The sequence below is a fragment of the Coenobita brevimanus genome, chromosome 91, assembly GCF_032717465.1.
Source record: "Coenobita brevimanus isolate Jiangsu-jjx chromosome 91, ASM3271746v2, whole genome shotgun sequence".
NCBI classification, from domain to species: domain Eukaryota; kingdom Metazoa; phylum Arthropoda; class Malacostraca; order Decapoda; family Coenobitidae; genus Coenobita; species Coenobita brevimanus.
Window position 1 is genome coordinate 895,748 of NC_137044.1, and position 19,457 is coordinate 915,204.

At 45.4% G+C, this 19,457-nt stretch overlaps 1 protein-coding gene across 1 annotated transcript in view; it reads right to left on the reverse strand.

Moving 5' to 3' along the window:
* Positions 1-19,457, reverse strand: part of LOC145411844 (uncharacterized) — a 123,770-nt gene that overhangs the window by 70,511 nt on the left and 33,802 nt on the right. The gene's annotated exons all lie outside the window — the stretch shown is intronic.

Consider the following 19,457-nt stretch of genomic DNA (forward strand, 5'->3'; position numbering starts at 1 on the left):
CACTATGACCTAATCCCAAGTCTTGTTCAGTCTGCCTCTCGCATCCCACCCCTGACGTTCACACCCCATTTTCCGCACCCAACTGTCCTCCTACATCCTCTCCACATGGCCAAATCATCTCAGTCTACCCCTCCTCATCACAACATCAGTAATAATTGACAAACAATACACCTGACAAACTTACGCAGAAATAAACTGGTAAGGCAGAGACGTTAGACAACCTCGTAACCGGACTGGAATACGGCTTAAGAGTTGTATTTTACGTGAATGTGCAGAGCTCCTAACACCACTTCCTTTTACAATCTATTCTGGTTATTACACCTCAGAATTCTCTAAGACGTTGTACATACAGTTTTAATATTGACATACTTTGCATCAATAACACACAAGAGGATAATGATGTATACAGTACAAAATAAGTAAAGAGGGAAAAAAAAAGAATGAATAAGTTAGTAGCTGAGAAAGAGGTGTGAGGGACTCTACAATGCGACTCAGAATACGATCAAAGCCTCCCATCTGCATGTACACACTTTTACCTTTCCATTTCATTATTGCTCCGCCTCTCCTCATTCTCCCATTAGCTTCACTTCTGTACGTCATGAACACAGGCGAACTTCATTACAGTGCGGGAGGTCTTATCTTAGTTCAATAGATCGTCTGGAGGCAGCCAGGAGAATGACACAGGGCATCATCGATTAAGAAGAGATAAATATTAGCACATATGTGACTGAGCACTGGTTTAAGAGATTACTATATTTCTAACGAAGACGTCCCACCCTTTAGCATCTGACTGGCTGATGCTACCGCTGGAGAGATAAAGCTATGGGTCTCAACACTGTATTTCATTAAAGTACCAGCCTCATTTGACCTAATCACGGTCCATCATTCAACGTGGAGTTTAGCTCGGTCTTGATAAGTTAAAATAAACAGACTATACTAAACACAAGTTGATAAATCCCTGCAATATGAATACCTCCAACAACGCCTTTAACACCTTCACTTTCAGCATATTACCTGAAGTTTAATTTTGCTGCTACTTAACGATTTTATGCAGTATAAGAGACTCACCCACGAAGGACTGGGGTTAATGAAGGCTACAACGATCTCCTGTTTGAAAGTCTCTCTTAAGCTAACTGAAAGCCTCTAAAGTAAAGGATTACTAAAAGCCTCAAAGTAAAAGATTACGTGTGGTGGTGGTGGTGGGGGGGGGGTTCACCTGGTAAGGGATGAAAATGGCATGAGGTATGTTGGCCTGGGCAGTGTCAGGGGGGTCATTATCAGGCGCGCCTGCTGCTTAGGCACTCAGGCACACTCTCCCGTGCCCCTTCCCTTCCCTCCCCTCCCCGTCACCCTCCTCATCCTACGTCACCACCAACATCCCATTAACCCCCTCCCCCCGGCCTATCAGTATCACCCCACACGCCCCACATTCTCCACTCCCTCTCTCACAGTTGTCTTGCCCCTTCCCCACGCCCATGAATTCTCCTCACTTTTCTTCCTTTCCACTGAGTTCTTTCACACCCTTCCCTGCCTGCATCCTTCCACAACTCATACTTTTCCTTATTAGAAATTTATTTCTACATTCCCTCCTCGTCCACACAACACCCTCCACGTCTTTTTGTTTACACCACGTGCTCCCACATTCCCAACATCCCTTCCGTCCTCTTACCACAGCCTCTCCCATTCCCTCCTTTCCACACTTCGTTCTCCCACATTCCACCCCTTCCCACATTTCTCTTCCCTTCTACTCCCCTCCCCAGCATCACCCGATCTCCCCTGACACTCTCCCCCCTCTCGTCTTGCACCAGCGAATTCTCTCCCTCGGGATCCTCCTCTGCGTCGTTCAAGAGATGCCGAGTGCGATTCACGCGTTATCCTGGTTCGGTCTTACTCAAAACAATAACGATTCTGAGAGGCTGATGTGTAGGACGAGTGAGTGAATGCAGGCAGCGGTGGACATCATATCAACATAAAGAAATCGTGTTTGTTGTTCCAGCCTTCCATTTTAGTATTTTTCTTTGTTTTCTGTATCTTACCTCATTCTAGGGTGAAAATAAAGATCAGTATGATGATGATGATGATGCTTATTCGTATGATAAACAATTCACACTATGAATGCAAAAGCCAATGTAGGCTGTACGAGGGAAATGGATGCAGGGATGATAAAAACAGAGTGAGTTGGAGGGAGAGGACCGAGGAATACATTCTGTAATATAACTTGGGGAAAAACGAAGCACTACAGTTTATTCAGGATGAGGCAAGGACGTAGCAGGGAGAGGGGGAGAAGGTCAAGTGGTTACCGGAGTGGACTACTCATCCAGAGATGGTGGGTTCGATCCCAAGTGTTTCAGGGAATAGCTGCCGGACAAATTCCGCTACAACCTTCTTCCATAAGACTCCCTAACGTTTCATCCAAACAGGGCCGTTAATACCTTCATGCTACTCCTTAAAGGCATGTCTTCGCATATCCCAGTACGGACGGTTCGATTAAAACAAGTACCAGAGTGATCGTGCCAAAAGACCTGAGGGAAAGAGCTGCCTGGTTTATGCCCTCGTCGTATATTAAAGAAAAAAAAAAGTTGTCATGGATTCACCTCAGACCAATAATTTTCCCATTACTGATGATCACGGTAACTGCTTTAAGTTAAATAAATGCGTTACACATCTGAAATAATAAGTATACATGAAAGTCAACAATATACGTGATTTGATGTGTAATGCATTTATGCGTTTCCCAACCTCACTTCCCTTAATATTTTTTCTTGCTACGACCATGAGATACAGTTGCGTGGAGGAGCTGTGGCCACGGCAATATCTATATAAGCCTTGGGTCACGGTCACCGGGGTCATAAAGGCGAGGTATGATGTCAAGTGGCTGGACAGGCATGCGTCCACGTCACACTTGGGGACATGTCCGTCACTTTCCTCCCTGACGTATCTTTGTATCAGAGAATCAGCGGTTAGAGAAACACACCAAGCCTTTCTCAGTTTAAGAAGATATATTAAACCATCAGAAGAAGGTAAAAAAACAGAAGAGGTGAAATATTAGGCAAAACTTTTAAACAGATCTCTGAGTTCTGTGCAAGGTACCGCCTGACCGACTCTGAGTGAGTATCTGTTGTTCTTCGTAAGTGGTGACTCCACCACGAATGAAAGTCGTGCGGGGATGACTGACTGGGTGAGGATCCATGGGGTGAAGTGAGGGGATATGTATAGTGTCATACTGTCGGGAAGCGAAGGTTCTTGGTCCAACTGCAGGGTTTGGGGAGGTAAGGCAGTGTGCTGAGGTGAAGGCGTGCTGCGTTGAGGTGGCGTGAAGATGTGCTGAGGTGAGGTAAGATGATGATGTGATGAAGGGAAGGAGTCTGGTAACGTGTTTTGGTATTGTTGTGAGGATGTGCTGAGGACTGGTAGTATGCATGGTGATTGGTGAATGTTGTGAAGGTGTAGTGAAGTGAAGGACCGGTAGTATGCATGGTGATTGGTGAATGTTGTGACGGTGTAGTGAAGTGAAGAAGTGTTTTGAGGCGAGGCGAGGGTCTGGTGATGCGATGGGTATGGTAGTGTGACAGACTGGTGTGATGGAATGCGGGATGGTGTTGGTGGAACGAGGGAGTGGCGTGATAAATGTAAGTAGTACTGTGAACGGAAGGGTGATGTGAAGTGTCTAGCTGTGCGTACTGGGGACGTTGGAATGGGTGTATGTATTGTGTGTAGCGGGGGCGGTGATACTGGTACCCCCTTGGATAAGTTCTTGGATGTCAGGAGTAAGGTGAAAATACTTGTTTGTAGCTTATTAAATTAGTGCTTTAAAGTTTTTCCTGGCGTGCTTCGTAGTCGCATGTGCATTTAAAACAATGAAGATACTCTGACGTTGGCGTGTGCAGCAGAATAGTAAGTTCAACGAAGTGACAGAATGAAATATAGGGTTCGTTATGATGAACGCAAGAAATATAGTACTATACACCACTTAACTGTAGCTCACCACAGATACAGGCCAGGCCCAGACTTAACCAGTCCAACTATACCAACCTAGCTTTAACCCCTTCTCTGCCAAAGCCTCCTGGCAAAATTAATAAAATCGCCTCTCAGTGGGAAAAACAAACAAAAAAACTCATCAAGGTATCGAAAGGACACACACCTCTATATTCCAGCGAACGCCAGACCAGTTTATGCAACTGAATGAGTCAAACATGCCCAACTTGTTAGCACCAGAATTACTCCTCTCATGGCTGGGAAAACACTGGTATTCTATATTCAGCTAACGCTCATGAGTCTTTTCATCTGAGTCACTGAAGCCCCAGAGTCAAATTTATTCTGAGAAGCTGCCATCCCCAGTTGCATCAGGGATTGTGTGGCTCCTCTGTCAGGATACGCGCGTGTTTTATCAATACTTCACCAGCGTCAGGGAATACTCGTACTAGAGGGAAAACCAGGAAACATTTTTGCATTATATTCGTTCTTCATTTCCAGCTAATGAGGTGAGATGATAGTGCGATGACATGAGGGAGTCTGGTAAGGTCTGTGCTGCTGTGAGTATGCTGAGGATTGGTAGTGTGCTGGGTGACTGATGAGTGTTGTGAAGCAAAATGCAGTGGAGTGGAGGTATTGTAAGGCGAGGCGAGGGTCTGGGATATGATGACAGACACATCTGCAGTGGTTCCATTTAATTTCATTACTCTCTTGAATATGAAACGCTTTCACGTGGCACCAATAATAAAGTAAAATAAGACGTACCAACACCAAGGTTGACGGAACAAACTCTCATAACACACAACAGCCAGGGTGAACTAAAATAAACGAATATACTTCGTAAATAAATTAAACTCAGCACCCAGGACAACTAGTGAAGAGTTTAAACCTTTGCAACCCGACAATGTGTTCTTTATTTTGCCTCTGCTACCTCCTGATGATACTGTTATAGTATGTGAGAGTGACCCTGTAGTGAAAAAGGCGGGACAATACTCCTTCAGTTTCAAAAGCATTTCCTAAACTGACCAAAATCGTCGTTATGTACTATGAATCACTGCACCCCGATGAAATATTCCTTACTCTATTTTTGTTTCTTCACCACACCGACGACTTGCTGGTCAAAGTGGGAGAAAATAAATACGGTTTCTTTTTTTAATCTAGTTCCTTCCTTCAATTAACAAATATCCTCTGATTTATATATAGGTCAAATTCAAAACACACACACACACACACACACACACACACACACACACTTATCCAACACACTCTTCTTTAACACACCAGTCACTTGCTGGCAAAGACGGCGAGATATTCCATAAAGTTTCTTCCCCATCCGGTTCATCCCTTGAGTCAACAAATATTCCATGGTTCCCTGTCTCCGCTCCACTCCCATCACGCATTTAATATTCTGCTGTTGCTAAAACCTAACGATTTTATTTAGCTACGGTGATATTTTTCGAAATGGAGGTGACAGATTTTGCTTTCGTTAATACCTTCGCTACTAGATGTCTGTCCTAAACTGAATAAAATCGTCTGGTGATAGCTAGAAAAAAATCCATCGTGAGACTGAAGGTGCTACACATAAACCTCAGCGTGACTGGTAAATACTGAATGCAGTAGTATTAGGACAAGACACACTGTTCTCGTCAGCTTAAAACGTTTTCTTGTACCTCTTCCCTTGTGATGTGATTCGTACACCGCAACATGACACGGCCTTATTCTGGCAAGCTTGGCGCGTGTTCCATCTCTTCCTTACCGGTTAATTTTACGTTCTACACCAAATTAAATCCACCATATATGCTAGTGGGATGTTTGGATGATGGTGATGGTGACGAAACCTTACTATTTATAAGTATGCTGATTTGATAACAATGAACTGCAACAACACGCAACAGACCAATGACAAGCCACAATGCAAAAATAAACTGGTGAGAAAAATGTACGGAACTACATGGAACCTCGCAAGCTGACATGAGCACGACCCACAACATCCCATCTATCTGGGTTGGATCGAATACTTTTTTTTGGAGGTCAAATACAAATACTTTTGAAGTTATGACACGGAAATACAAATACAAATACTTCCATTCCCAAATTCATAAATACAATTACAGATACGAATACCTACATATCAGAATTACAGTTTATCACCATTAATGCGGGGAACATTTCACAAACTCCCTGTACGTAACAACACATAAAACAATATGAATACAAATACAAAATACTTTTTTCTGGGTGCCAAAGTACAATTACAAATATAAATACTTTGAAAATATATTTTAATACACCTCAAATATAAATACAATTGTAAATGATCCACCCCTGTCATCTATACTCTACTCAGTGGTGACGCATTGCTTTGAATATAACCGTTGGATAGTCTGTACCATTTTCATTCAATCTACTAAAACACAGCACCATTTTCTCAGTATTTGAACTTCTCAGTGTCAGTAAACTCCGTCTTTCAAGATTTTTTAATTTTACTCTAACTACAACTCTGACTTTCTTCGGCAAAGGGGAAAGTTGTATTGATGTGCCTAACTGGCCTCTTCCCCTACTAAGCATTATGAATTTTTGTTGTTATCACTTGCTTACCTCCCCTCCTAAACAATGCGTCCCTCTGTCCCATCACCCACTACTTCCCCAACCCCCTCCACCCATTATGCTATCCCTCACCTACTTCTCCCCGCCGCATCACCCACTCCTTCCCTGCCCCATACCTCCCATTACCCTCCCTCATCCCTTTACTTCCCCTGCGACATCATCCACGTCCCCACCACTCATTATCACCCACCCCCATTTCTCCCCTGCCCACACCACTCATTACCCTCCCTCCCCCATTACTCTCCCCTACCCCCGCACCCATTACCCCCTCCCTCATTACTCCCCCCGCCCCATCACCCACTATCTCCCCATTCCCTCCACCTTTTACCCCCTCCCCTCCCTCTCAACCTCCCCATCCCAACTTGAGGTTATGGGCTAAAGTTTGGCTTCTGGCGGACTTACTTGAGAGGCGGCGCTAATGACAATCTTAAATTAATCCAGCCTGTGGTGAAATGAGGTGCGGCAGCCTGGGTGTATTACTGACTGGCTGGATGTGGCTTGGTGAGGCGGGGTACGGGTGCTCTCTCTCTCTCTCTCTCTCACACACACACACACACACACACACACACACACACACACACACACACACACTCATACACACCTCTTCTACACATGTACGAACGACCACCAAATTTCTTTCTCTCTCTCTCTCTCTCACACACACACACACACACACACACACACACCTACACATGTACGAACCACCACCAAATTTCTCTCTCTCTCACACACACACACACACATACACCTCTTCTACTGTACACATGTACGAACCACCACCAAATTTCTCTCTCTCTCTCTCTCTCTCTTTTTCTCTCTCTCTCTCTCTCTCTCTCTCTCTCTCTCTCTCTCTCTCTCTCTCTCCCTCTCTCTCTGTGACAACACAATAAATAATGAAAAACAAGACGAAAACGCTTTGAAGTAGGAGAGGCGGAGTGGCAATATGGCGATGCCCCTCCCCCCCTCACACACACACACACACACACACACACACACACACACACACACACACACACACACACACACAGTTATTAAGTGTACATCTGGTATCACCACATATAAAAAAGAAAAAAAGTGGTAATTGATCCCAGTGCTCAGGAGTGGGGGAGCTGGGAGTGCTGTTGTAGTGCTGAGGTGAGGGAATGGTAAGGTAAGTGTTAAGAGTGTTGTGCTGATGAGAAAGTGCTGTTAGGTGAGAAAGTGAGAAAGAAAGTGCTGAATCAGTGCTGACGGGACGGGAATGTTAACTACGAGATATCTGAGGTTAAATAAAATCGTTTGTCAGTAGTAAGACTGGGTAAAGAAGTGCGTTTTGCCATTCAGTGACCTGCGTGCCGTAAAATCAAAGTGTGTGTGTGGGGGGGGGGAAATAACAGGGGGGGGGAGGACGTGCTAAGCAAACAAAAGTACTCTGTGCAAATGGGTGACGTGGGATTAGCGGTCCGAGTGCAGTGAAGCCTGTTTCAAAATATTCCCCTAGAGTGTCAGGAGGAGTTATGAAACAGGCGTGGGGGGTAGTCATGAAATGGGAGAGAAAGACAATGAATGGATAGGCTGAGCTGTGGGGGTGGTGGGATCGGGGCACGAAAGCATATGCTATGAAAACCGATGCCTTAGGACTATAGGTCTAAAGGCAGTGAAGGTTTATATAATTGTTTCCCCCCCACAAGATAAGCTCGTGTTGCTCTCATATGCCTGGCGTCTTGTGAGGTCGGCAAAAACTGTTATCGTTATGAAGATAGGAATGGAGACTTGTTTTCATATATATATATATATCTTCTTTCAGTCAGAGAGACCTTCATGAACAAAAAAAAATAGTCCTTAGGTAGCCAGCAAAAAAGGCGACGGGAGTGCTAGTGTGCTAAGATGATGGGCGTGCTGAAATAGTGATAAGATATGGGAGTACTAGAGGATTAAGGTGATGGTAGTGCTAATACAGAGAGCTAAAGTGATGAAATATTAGTGTGCTATGGTAAAGGCAGTGCTAAAATAGAGTGCTAAGGTGATGGGGGTGCTAAGGTGAAGGCAGAGCTATAATAAAGTGGTGAGTGGTGTGAGGCGGAAAGCACGAAGGCAGCAAGATTTTTACGTGGGAAAACCAGAATTGGCGGTGGCAGTCCCTCAAAGCCACAGACGATAAGAAGGCTACACCATTCCCATATACCTGTATTTATACTTCCTCTTCATCATCATCATCACTATTATCATCACCAATGTCGTCATCATCACAGTTTTGTCTTCATATGAACAGTCGCTCTCGTTGCTGTTATTGTTGTTATCAGGCTTCATAATGTAATCTTAGTTACCGCCACCACAGCCACCACTACCACCATCACCACCATAAGTCGCACAAATAAATGGGTGCAAAAGATCCTGGAATGGCTGTACGAAAGGACTGAAGTATATGAATGAATTGAGCGCCTTCTACAGTACACTTGTAAATAACACTAACTCTGCGTCTCAATTTGTTAATACAACTGTGTCTTCAGTTTTGTAGTTTTTAAATTCTCACCATTCTTACGTCATACGAAAGGTGATAATTAAGATGACCATATTACAGATACAACATTAATGATGATGATGATGATGGTGATGGTGATGATGACGAAGACGGCAACATATGATGAATATACATTTTCTTTTCCCTTCCCTTCCCTTCCCTCGCTAATTTCGTGAGTGTGAGGCAGACCCCTTCCCTTCCCTCTCCCCTTCCTTTGTCCTCTCTCCTCTTTCCCCCTCCCTCCTTCCTACTTTCTCTCCCCGTTCCCCCTCCCTCTCCCCAGGTGAAGGCCATTGTGCTGGGGCTGAGAGTGGCTGGGGAGTGGCGGGGGAGTGGCGGGGGAGAGGGTGAGAATAGCATTATATAAAGAAAGAATATTACATCCAGGAGCATTGTCACCATGAACATTAAACCCCGGGGCAATGTCAAGGAAATTTAAAACCTGGTAATGTCACTAAGAAAAATTAAACCCCTTAGCTATGTCAAGGAAATTAAACCCCATCAATGTCAAGGAAATTAAACCCCATCAATGTCAAGGAAATTAAACCCCAACAATGTCAAGGAAATTAAACCCCATCAATGTCAAGGAAATTAAACCCCAACAATGTCAAGGAAATTAAACCCCATCAATGTCAAGGAAATTAAACCCCAACAATGTCAAGGAAATTAAACCCCATCAATGTCAAGGAAAATAACATGCACTAAAAAATTTCAGTGGATCATTAAAACCCCAGAGAAAAAAAGATGATGATGATGATGATGATGATGATAATGATGATGATAATAATGATGATGATGATGATGATGATGATGATGATGATGATGATGATGATGATGACGACGATATGTATTATGATGATGATGATGATGATGGTGATGATGAAGATGATAATGATGATGGTGATGATGATGACGATGATGATGATGATGATGATACCCCCACAAACGTCAACAAAAATAAGACTCGCAAGGAAATCAAACCCCTAGCAAGGCCATATAAAGTTAAACCTCGTGCAAGAACACTAAAGCGCCAAGCCACATCACCAAAAACAGCAACCCAGCGAGAAAACGCAAAAATATAACATTGGCGCCAAAAAATTTAAATTCCCGCCAGAGAACTGAACTGCCACGAAAAACAGAAGCTCCGTAAATAAACAAATAAATAAATAAACCACAAAATTAAACTGTACCATCAAACACGAAAGGTCAACCCAAAGGCAACTAATTCTCAGGATATAAAATAAAACTAGGTAAGAAAAATCGACCCCTAAAAAACAAAACTCGTAGGCAATGTCACCAGGAGAAACACACCCCACTGAAAAAATCAAAAATAAAACATCCAGTAAATTAACTCAATAAAAAAGGTCAATCAAAAAAATAAACCCTGACAAAATCCCATCAGGAAAATCTCTACCCCCCATGACAGCATGAAAATGAAACCCCAAGCAAGGTAAATAAAAACCCCTGGAAGAAAATTAACCCCAATACGAAAACTCAGATCTCTTGTTAGTAAATTAAACCCCATCAAGATTCTTAAACCTCGGCAAATGTTAAACCCCCAGCAAGAAAACTACTATAGCCCCGAAATGTCAAGCTGTAAAAAAAATCACTAGGCAATATTACCCTTTCAATGAGTGATGCTTCCCCTTTGCGGAATGAAATCGTCTGACGGAAGCAAATACATAAGTTTGAAATAATAATCATAATAATAATCATAATAATAATAATAATAATAATAATGACAACAATAACAACAATCATCATACTCATCATCATCATCATCATCAAGACGCCCAGCAGGAACGTCAAGGTGGAACAAAAAACTTTTGAAAAATTAAGCACCCAAAAATATTAAAAATTATTAGGGCCTCCGACAATAATGAATATGCTCTGTCCAATTTAATATAATCTAAAACTGTCGTCTCTCCATGTTGAATGCTCAGCTGTGGCAAGAGGTTAACATCAAAATATTATGCCAAGAAGTGCTATGGAAGGGCAATAGGGCCGTCGTATGGTCATATTCTGCCACTGGGATGAGAGAAATTGACAACAAAAGGACGAAAATCACCGCCAAGTGACGATGGATGAATGGCAGGTGAGGTGTGACATCAGAATCAGGATTTATATTACATTATTACAGTAGCTGAGAGTGATGCGGCCGGAAACAATAGACAACAAGGTGCAGAGAAACTGTGTGAAGGTGCGCAAGGGGTGGTGGTGTGTTGCTGTGGGAGGTGGGGGTAATTATGAGTAACTTTAATAACACCCTACAGTAGATCCCGTCAGACAATTATACTGTAGTCATGTCGGGGAGACCTCTCGCACTAAAGTGGCTAGAAATTATCTTTATTAACCCCCTAAGTACCATCACTTTTCAAAAACGATATTCTTCCTACCGTCAGAGGATTTTGGCAAGGCTAACCTGATTCGCACTGGGCACAAGTGGCTACCACGCCAGCCACTTTCTGCCCTGTGTGACGCCAGCTTTAGAGACCTCTTGTAGTGATGAAAGGTCACATAGAAAATTACGAGCCTGGGGAGGAGAGGGGGAGGGACAGGAAGAGGAAGAGGAGACGGAAGAAAGCCTAGTAACGCCAGTAGGGAAAATCAAATAATGTTTCGGTGAATAATACCATAGGATCTCATTTACTATCAAGGTGGGGAACTGGAAACTTAATTATGACATGGGGGAGTATATGATCTTAATGTGTGTGTGTGTGTGTGTGTGTGTGTGTGTGTGTGTGTGTGTGTGTGATCTTAGTGCCAAGCGTGAAACTAGGATCTCACTTTAAGCAGTCAAATTTCGGATCTCAATTGGTAATGTGAGAGTGTGAAAATTAAAATGCCACTTATTGCTAAGAAGAAACTCAGGACCTCAATTCAGATGTCAATATTAAAGGCAGAACATTTGTACACGATGAGATGAGAGTTGGGATCTCATGTCAAGGTCTGAATATCTGATCTCAATGTCAGTTATAAATAGTATCTTAATATACCACCAAGGGTTAATTAATGCTGAAGGGAGAAAAATATGACGTTAAATGTGAAGGTGCAAACGCGGCGGCTGATTAAATGCCGGTGAGGCAGGTGAGACAGGTGAGAGGGATCGGTGGTGTGGTGCTGCATTGGTAGACATTCCTAACGCACCAATACCCACTCTCACCACCACACTCTCACTCCTCCTCACCCCCTTATCTCGTACTCTCCCTTACCCCCTCCCTCACCTCAAACTCCCACCATCGACCCCTCACCTTATACTCCCCTTTACCCCATCATCTCACACTCCCCCTTCCCTCCATCACCTGACACTTCCACCATCACCCCTTCATCTCAAAATCTCCCCATCACCCCCTAACCTCATACCCCCCTTTACCCCATCCCCACATATCTCAATCGTCATTCCCACACCACACACCCACACCTTCAAATCCTTACCCTCACTCCTTCATACACATCCCCACTCTCACCCACACCCCTAGCCTCACATCCCCATCATCATCCCCACACCCCCACTCCCCCATCTCCCTCATCACAAGCCCCATCCTCTCACCTCACGTCCCAACACCCCCAGCCCCTCACCTTATCACCACACACCAATCAATACCGCCACCCCTAAACTTACACACACACACACACACACACACACACACACACACAATCAATACAAGCACCAATATGCCCCATTCACATTTTCCCCCCTCTGTCTGTCTGTCTGTCTCTCCAACACCACACTTCACAACCAAGGTCACGCAATCAAAACCCTCTAGCAAGTCACCATATAAACAGTAAATTACAATTACATATAATAAAAACAAAACCAACACAAACGCAAAAAAACACAAATTAACCCTAAAAAAAACACTAATATATAAAAAACGTAATAGAATAAAAACGATGAACAAGGGAGTAAAAGAGAAAGGAATAAAGGAAGGAAAAAGGAAATAGGTAGGAAGAGCAGTAGGGGACTTTTATGATCCAGCCTCAAATTCACGACCATCCACGGTAATATCTTTCCTTGTTTTCCCGTTCCCCCCCCCCTTCCCCCGCGTGTGTGTGTGTGTGTGTGTGTGTGTGTGTGTGTGTGTGTGTGTGTGTGTGTGTGTGTGTGCCCTCGCTACCTGGCCTTCTCTACCTCTTCCCCTCCTCTCTCTCTCCCTCTCTCTCTCTCTCTCTCTCTCTCTCTCTCTCTCTCTCTCTCTTCCTTGGCCTTGTCTGGCCTCCCCTCTCCATCTAACTTACTCAGTACAGTATACATGGCCATCCCAATCTCTATGCGAAACACACACACACACACACACACACACACACACACACACACACACACATTCTCTCTCTCTCCCACCTCCAGTACGATCCTCGAGTAAAGCGCTGGTGATCCGTGTTGGTGTAAGTATCCTGCGCCACACAAGCGGGGGCGGCGAGACTCACATGCGGCCGCCCTCCCCTTCAAACTGGCACTACTGGGGACACGCGGCACTGGCACCCTCCCCCCTAACCCTACCCTAAGCCTGGCACCCTCCCCACTACGCCTACCTCACCCTGGCACTCCCCTACCATTCATTCCCCCAACCACACCATCATACCTACTCCGTCTGCTTCTATCGCTGGCACTCCCACCATTCCCACAACTACTTCCAACGACACCCTTCCCTCCCCAGACACTCTCCCAGCATTCATTCCCTCACCAACACTCTCCCGCCCACTACTCCTACTGGCACGCCCATCTAATTGTTACTTCCAGCCAATCTTCCGCTGCTTCCACTGATACCCTCTCCTCTGGCACCTTCTCACCTCGGCACTCCCCTGGCATTCAATCCCCCACTCACTCCTTGTTATGAACTCCATCTGCTGCTTCTACTGGCACTCCCATCCACTCCTTCTGCTCCTCTCTCCATCACCTGCTACTTCCAAAGGCATCTCCACTAGCACTCCCCCAGTACTCATTCCCCACACACACCATTCTACTTTCAAAATCTTCTGCTTCCAAAGCACTCCTACCTACTGTTTTTCCTATCCTCACCTACTTCATCTGCTATTTTCATTCACTCCTACTGCCAAAGGTACCTTCCCCTCTGGCACTTCCTCTTGACACCCTCCTTCACCCTTTCCCCTCGACACCCTCCTGACATTCACTCACCCACGTTTTCTGATATTCCTACTGCCCCTCCCCTGCCCCATGAGAACTATCCCCTCTTGTAACTTCCCATTCCTCCCCTACACCTTCCCCTGGATATAGTTTCAAGCCCCCTGAAATACCCTTCACCCTTCCCTGGCATACCCTTCACCCCAGACATTCCCTTCACCCTTCTCTGACATCCCCTTCACACACCCTATTATTCCCTTCACTCTTCCCTGTCACCCCCTTCCTTCCCCCCTGACAGTCCCTCTACCTTTCCCTGGCACCTAGGAGGACTGCTGGGCCTAGGGGAACCGGATGTTAAACCTATACCCAGAGTCGGACACATAAAAATAAAATCCCCTTCGTCCTCCCCTGACATCCCCTTCACCTCCCTCTGCCATTTTCACCCTCCCCTGCCACCCTCTTCACCCTCTCCGTACACCTTTCTTACCCTCCCTTTACATCCCCTGCCCCAAGAAGCCTACCCCCTCCATTACTTCCCTATACCTCCCTTGAGACCCCCTTCATCCTCCCTTTACAAGCACAGCATCCCTTTCGTAATTCTCTGTTCTCCGCCCCCCACCTCCTTGCACACTCCCCTGAGAAGTTTACCCCTCTAGTACCCTTCTCCCTGACCTTCACACTACCCTGATTCTCCCTCTCCCCCTCCCCCTCTCCCTCCCCCTGCCCCGCCCCTCACCACCCCCGCCTGACAAAATCATCAGGCCGCCCACCACTACCTCCGGGAAGGCCCCCTCTCGCCCCTTTATGCATTGAAAAACACGATTGGGTTAAAATAGCTCAACCGGACGTCCACATCCTCAGCCAAACAAGTTAAGGGCTGGGGGTGTGAGGGGGTGGTGGTGTGGTGTGGTAAGAGTAGTAAGTAGCGTGGTGTGTGGTGAGGGTTGTGTGGGTGTGTGGTGAGGGTGGTGTGATGTGTGGTGAGGGACGTGTGGTGTATGGTTAGGATGGTGTGATATATTGTGAGGGTAGTGTGGTGAAGGTGGTGTGGTGTGGTGAGGGTGGTGTGGTGCGTGGTAAAGGTACTGTGGTGAAGGTGGTGTAATGTGGTGTGGTGTGGTCAGGGTGGTATCATGTGTGGAGATGTGTAATGAGGGCAGTGTAGAGTGGCAAAGATGATGATGCTGAGTGATGAAGGTTGATAAGATGCGCTGTGATGCTAGTTCTGGTCTGATGTGCATGGTAGGAGTGGTGGTTTTGTGTGTGTGTGTGTGTGTGTGTGTGTGTGTGTGTGTGTGTGTGTGTGTGTGTGTGTGTGTGTGTGTGTGTGTGTGTGTGTGTGTGTGTGTGTGTGTGTGTGTGTGTGTGTGTGTGTGTGTGTGTGTGTGTGTGTGTTCTTACCTAATTGTTCTTACCTAACTGTATCTTTACAGGAATGAGTCAAGCTCGTACTGTCCCGTGTCTTAAACCATATTTATCGTACATATCCTTAAACGTGTGTGTGTGTGTGTGTGTGTGTGTGTGTGTGTGTGTGTGTGTGTGTGTGTGTGTGTGTGTGTGTGTGTGTGTGTGTGTGTGTGTGTGTGTGTGTGTGTGTGTGTGTGTGTGTGTGTGTGTGTGTGTGTGTGTGTGTGTGTGTGCGATGGGCGAGACGATCCTGTGACTTTACACCTTCCCATCTCACACATAATTCTCTCTCTCTCAACTACCTTTCTTAGGCTTTCGTTTTTCACGGCCTCTCTCTCTCTCTCTCTCTCTCTCTCTCTCTCTCTCTCTCTCTCTCTCTCTCTCTCTCTCTCTCTCTCTCTCTCTTTCTCTCTCTCGTGTCCCGGCGTGGTGTGGCGGTGCGAGGGGGGGAGGGGTAAGGGAGGGTGGAAAGTGATACTCGGGGAAGCAGCTTTAACAGAGGGGCCAGCAGCAGCAGCAGCAGCAGTGTGGACGAGTGGGCCAGGGGACGCTATGCACTCCACTTCACTCCACTTCGGCTGTCTTCCTCCACTTCATTCCACTCCACTTCGTCTGTCCTACTTCACTCTACTCCAGCCAGCTCCATTCCACTCCACTTCGACTGTCAGACTATATTCCACTCCAATCCACTTGTCCAAATCACTCCAGCAGTAAACTAAACTCCAGTTCAATCTTTCCAGCCGGTCCAAATCCACGCCACTCACTCTAACTCTCCTCACCTTCCTCTCCTCTCCCACTCCAATCTTCTTACTCCCATTTCAGCCGCCCTAGTCCCATCATGCCTTCCTTCCCACTCCCACTCCAACCTCCCCTGTTCCACTACACTCTCCCCACGCTCTCTCCTGCCCTCCACTCCTTCCGTGTCCTTCCATTCTGACCCTGTAACACTCCTACGTCACTGCACGGAACGGTACTGCAGGGGCTGTTGCTTGCCTGCGGTTGATGGATCTGCTTGGCCGGACTGGGGTCACTCTATAGTAATAACACCCTAAAACATTATCATCTACTCCACCTCCCACTATCCACTTCCCATTCTATCCACTTCCTCCGTCCTGGTCCAGCTAAAAACAACGATGTGTCTCTTTACTCCACCTATCCGACTCCCCAATTTACCCCTGGCGAATTGATAAACCACTCCACCTCCTCACTCCAATTCTCCACACAGCACTCCAAGCCTCCCAGTTCCTGATTTATCACTCCACCTACCACTCCAGCTGCCCCACCCTGCCACTCCACCCCATCACAATACCACACCCCACTCCCTCTCCCCACTCCACAACAACATTCCATCCCTCACAGTCTCCATCCACTCCTGCCCAGCCATTCCACCTGGACACGAGGATCCACCATTACCGGAGCCACTCACCTCGTAAGTGGAGCTGTTACCCCCCCCCCCTACTTCCAGCGCATAGGGAAACACAATGCACTAGAACAATACGCCGGGACAAGCCACTTATCTTACACTAACATACACATACACAATCACAGCCTCTCTCTCTCTCTCTCTCTCTCTCTCTCTCTCTCTCTCTCTAATCCACTTTAAAACTCCAGTAATTCTTTAACTTCTGTAATTAGAGAATGTCTTTCTATTAATCTTACGGACAAACTACGGAGAAAGGAATCTAAAGTCCGTAATTCTAAGTAATTCTCTCTCTCTCTCTCTCTCTCTCTCTCTCTCTCTCTCTCTCTCTCTCTCTCTCTCTCTCTCTCTCTCTCTCCTGACGTTTACCAGCGCAGACAATTTAGCGTTGCAAGTGAGAATAATTTTATTTTTCGTCCAAACATACAGACGGTTGTGTGCAAGTAAAAAAATAAAATAACGATATACCAAACACACAGAGACGACGCAACAGACCAAGGAAAAAGAATACAAGAAAAGAAAAAAGAAGAAAAATCAGCAACATGACGATTATTAACCCCTTCAACCCAAACACATTTATTTTTTAATGTTCTGTGGATATTTTCTTCGGCTCTGAGGAAGCTTTTCATTCTTGGGGGTTTAGATATAACGTTCACTGAGCTTCTTCATTGCAAAAGACCTCCTCTAAGTAAAACCGTCCGGAAACAGCAAGCATATACCAACGGAATACGTCACCTGAGTCAAGAGATCAGCATAATCATCATCATCATCATCAACAACAACGGCATCATCATCATCATCATCAACCTATATGACCCCCACACCACTGCAGGACACACCTCTCTCTCATCATGCTTTCCAGAGTCATGACCTCATCTTGCCCTGTCTGCCCTTGCCTCTCACTGCACCTCCGGGGTTGTCATTTTTACCCTGACTGTCGATGTTGTGCGCATGACGTGACCATGTTCCTTACTGCCTTTCAAATGTGATACTTTTATGTTCATCTGGGGGAGCAAGATGAATACCACTAAATTATACATGTGCCGTACTTGGCTATTAAAAGGGACATACACAGATAGATAGATATATATATTGACAGACAAATATAGACAAACAAATAATATACCACGTTGAGCCGGGGCAGAAGTCATCTCTGAGTGAAGTGTTTGGTGTCCCCAGATGTAATGAGGACGGGAAAGGAGTGAGTGAGAAGATACGTCTCGTGAAAGTCATTTGAATGTAGGTGGCTCCAGTAACCGAAGCTAAGGGGGAAGGAGATGTTCCGGGATGTGAAGGGAAAAAATATCTGGGGTTAGATAAAAAGCATGAGAGCAAAGGCCGGGGTTAGATTACCGACGAGAGACAAGATGTGGGCGTGTAAGCGAGGGCAAGCGTGAGTGTGCGACTGATGTGGGTCTGGATGAGTGTAAACATTTGGAAGTGGATAAGAGTGTGAACCATATTTATAAGAGAGAGAATATTTACAAAGTCTCCCTAGCTTATCCATTACTGTAAAAGAAAAAACATTTGCACTCTCTCTAGCTTGACCATATTTATAAAAGCGAGCGTATTTACAAACTCTCCTAAGCCTAAGTTCTGTAAAACATTCCTTGCATATACGTTTTTCCTCATACCTACAAATAACAGACACTGCACAACCCAACAGTTGAAAATTAAAGCGGCAAAATACGAAACAAAGATAAATCAACGAAAGAGCAGTCCCGACCACTGAAAGATTAACGGCACCAATTTGAACATTCAGGGTCGTCTGATTAACCCTCTGGCATCTGCTGGAATAAAGTAGGGGTCAAGGTGCGACCATCAGAGAGTTTAAAAAAAAAATATCTGCACAAAGTAAATAAAAGGACTGGAGATTAACTTGTACAGCTTTGTTTTAAAAAAGTTGTCAATGGGAAACAAAATAGTAGCGTCCATTCTACAGCAACAAGGATCCAATTCTCAACCGCTTACATGGGCCCAATTCTCAACCGCTAACATAGGTCCAATTCTCAACTGCTAACATGGGCCCAATTCTCAACCGTTAACATGGGTCCAATTCTCAACCGTTAACATGGGCCCAATTCTCAACTGTTAACATGGGTCCAATTCTCAACCGTTAACATGGGTCCAATTCTCAACCATTACGAGGCTACCAATACCTGCTGACCTTATGTATAAATTATGAGAGAGATCGTGTCGCCAGTAAGGTTGTCACTAAATGCAGCTTCGTAACGGCTGAGAGCTAGACCAATGTTGATAAAGCTACTACTCAAAGTCTGCCCAAGAAGATCCTAATGTCTAGCACTCTTTTCGCGGGACATAATGAATTACCATAAGTATACAGGTGTGGAGTAGGTGGACGGCGGACGCTGATGGACTTGGGTATTGACAGACATGTAGACTGGTAGATAATAGGGCTATGAGTGATGTGTGTACTCAGGAGCAGGAGGTGGGATGTCAGGTAAACT